This window comes from Anopheles aquasalis, chromosome 3 (assembly GCF_943734665.1).
Source record: "Anopheles aquasalis chromosome 3, idAnoAquaMG_Q_19, whole genome shotgun sequence".
NCBI lineage: Eukaryota > Metazoa > Arthropoda > Insecta > Diptera > Culicidae > Anopheles > Anopheles aquasalis.
The window spans coordinates 244168-247500 of NC_064878.1; the positions used below are offsets into that span (position 1 = coordinate 244168).

The 3333-nt window shown below is 48.4% G+C and overlaps 1 non-coding gene across 1 annotated transcript; it reads right to left on the bottom strand.

Moving 5' to 3' along the window:
• Positions 1-3176: 3176 nt before the first annotated feature.
• Trnal-aag (transfer RNA leucine (anticodon AAG)) lies at positions 3177-3258 on the bottom strand. Its single transcript has one exon. It is a non-coding gene; the product is annotated as a tRNA-Leu (tRNA).
• Between the last annotated feature and the right edge of the window lie 75 nt (positions 3259-3333).

Consider the following 3333-nt stretch of genomic DNA (forward strand, 5'->3'; position numbering starts at 1 on the left):
GTTCGTGTTGTTTACCTCCATTAATTCTCGTATCTCGTCGGTTGTGTGAGGAATTTGGCAGGGTGTGTTTGGCGAGAGGGAGGGGCTTGGGGATCAGAGATCGCAGATTTCATCACTATCCACCGGCAACTGGCCACCGGCCGGCCGGTCTCTTGGGTTGGTGTGAGTATGTAAAGTGAGCACCATTACGCTTTCGCTTGACCGCTTATCCGATCGAGAGGCGCTCTGTGTGTGTGTGTGACGGTGGGTGGGTGGATGATTGTTTACTCCCCATCATCGCCTCACCGAGTACGAGTGCACCGAATTGTGCAAACATGGCCCACGTGCTAGTGGTAGTGATGGTGGTGGCTATCAAAACACACTCCTAATGGCCACTGCCGCTGTGCCTAGAGTCTGGTTAACGTCAAGGTCGTTTACGGTCGAGAGAAAGAAAGAGAGAAGGAAGCAATAAAAATAAGATATTGGCACAAACAACGGATCATATTTCACGCGCGTTGATAACGCGGTGCGATGGGACGAGATTTGCGAATAGGCGGAAGTGTCTGGTAGGACCGAGGGGCCATTTTTTGGGACCCAGCCAAAAGCCGCGGTGGTTGTGGCGTGTAATGAGGGCGTTTAATTCTGCATTTTTCAACACACACCTTCACGAGAGGAAGTGAATTGCAGCGAAGCGGAACGCGATGAAACACATCAACATCATTAAACGATCTTTCATGCACGAATCTTCAATCGCTCGTTTCGTTTGAGGTTAAAGCATTTCCAATTGCTCAACGTTACAGACACACACGCCTCTTGTCTTACCAGTCAGGCCAGGCGCAAGAGCGAACAAGGAAGCGACCAATTTGGCATCCGGTATAGCAGCACCGGTCGTCCGTCTTAGTTCGATGAAGCATAGGCGACGAAACCAAAGAAGAAGAAAAGATTCGGACGGAGGCGAACCATCGAGGCCGTTGTCGGTCCGAAAGTGAGCCCGGCTTAACCAGCGACGAGCTTGGCCGATTTGCTATACCATAGGAGAGGGTGGAAGGGGACGATGGCTCTGAAGACTGAAGGGGATGGGTGATGTTTGCGCAGGAAATTGAATGGCAAATATTGTGACAGTGAAGTGGGCTTTAATATGAAAGCGACAGATGAGAGAGAAGCAAAAAAAAAATGGCAGAAATGATAGGAGCTGCTGAGACTTTGTCGGTGTCCCAGGGGTGGGTGTGCGAAAGGATAGATAGAAGGAAGTCACCCATGAATGATGGAAGGAATGGTGGAATGGTGGGCTGTGTGACTATTAAAAAAATGTTTTCATACGATTGACTCTGTCGGACTAACTCTGTGGGGATCCCTTCCGAGTGTCTCGTATGTTCCACCGTCGATGAATGGGCGTGAAGAATTTGACGAAAACCGTAGAGCTGCCTTATGTAACGTCCCAGTGCACGAGTTAGCCACGTGCGAACCCTTCACTCGGCACGACTCGTCAGAAAGATTGCTGGGCAAATATTCGTTAAATTACAAATGGTGCAATCGTTTTGTTTCACATCCAATGTGACGCATTAAAAGAAGCATATAAAGTGGTTTTGGAGTGAGTTGAGGGAATTAGATACCTTGGGCAATAATGGCCACAAACTCTGTTTAACTTTCCGTGGAGGCGCATGGTACACATGGAGGCGCATGGTACATGTAGTTTTTTTGCCTTTTGTTTTGCGCGTTTTTTGCCCCTTTGAACGATGCAACGATGCTAGATTGTCAAAGGTGACGTGTAACGTCTTTATTAAAATCTGACAGATACGGCAAACCAATAAAGCGAGGAATTTCCAATATCTATCGAGTACACGTCGGTTTGGAGTACCGCGTGGCACCATCAACTGAAAGGAACACGGCAATAGAAGGCTTTTAATTACAATGCCTAGCTGCAGGCTGCAGGTGTCGTGCGTTTCTTTGGGTTGGCATAACAACAAAAAAACGAAGGATGCAAATTGTGTCTTACATTCCACGTAATGATGACGATGGTACGCTGACGTTGCTATCTGTTACACTTTTTCATGCGACGGTTCGTTTTTAATATCCCGTTGAAATTTAAACCTTTCCTTTCATCAAACAGTGCTTCAAAGTCTGTTGCAACATCAGTTACCGAGTGGATGAGTAGCGAAGGGGAAAAGGGAAAAATTGGAGAGAAAGATTGGTGACACCAGAAGGAGAAGCGCGTGAGCAGCAGTAATGGCAGAATAAGGAACGCAATGTGCAAACGAAGAAGCGCACGTAGATCCCTTACACGAGCGAACACATGCCGCCGCATCATAAGCGATGGTGAAGGCGAAAAATGTAATCTCATCTCATTTCCACCGCAAACGATGTGTCACTTGTGCCGGCACACGAACCAGCCACCCCGTATTGCCGTATATTAATCGCGTGCTTCACGAGACGGATGATGATGCCACACCGTACCGTACCCGGTCGCTCGGTGTAATGTGAGTGATGGAAAATGCGAAAATGAGTTGCCCGGTGATGGGCGAATTCACGATGGGCGCGCCCGAAAACGGCTCATCATGTCTCGTTGCGGGCATGATCTATTTCGAAACCCATCGTCGTCGTCGTCGTCGTGGTTGTTGGCGATGCTCAAAAGGAAACATTCTCTTTTCCTCCCTTCGCTTACCCAATCACTATGACGATGTTGATTTCATTCAGGCAGCAGCTAGGCAGCAGCAACATCGACAAAAATACGAAACACGGAACATGCAGAAAGGGAAACATAAATTGATGACAGATTCATGGCGTTGCGCGTTAGCGCTGGATGATGATGTTCGCGTTCGCGTTTGCGTTCGCGGTTCCATTCACGCAACACAAATTTACATCGCATAAATAGGAACGGAGAGAGAGAGAGAGAGAGAGAGAGAGAGAGAAGGACCACGAGGAAATGGTTTTCCGTTGCCGAAAAACCGTTGAGCGGTCCTCCCGTGAAGCGATCAAACGATAATTGATGCGCTGTCGCGGAAAGTCGCATGATGCAACGCCCAGAGGTTGAGTGTTACTCAATCAGCATGTTGTCGAGTGGAAGAATTTAAAATTTCCTCCCAAATAACATCACCCAAGTAGTGGTTCTAAGTCTGTTCTCTGCATGCCAATCGATGATGAGAAAAAGCGTGCGATGCACACCTCCGGGGAGCAAAAGAAGATTTTCATCTGTGGTGTGGCAGCGGTGGGATTCGAACCCACGCCACCGAAGTGACTGGTGCCTTAAACCAGCGCCTTAGACCGCTCGGCCACGCTACCTTATGCCTATAGGGTGACTTAATTATCACGGCGATGCGATCGTTACGCACCGAGAGCATACAATTAGCCAACGCG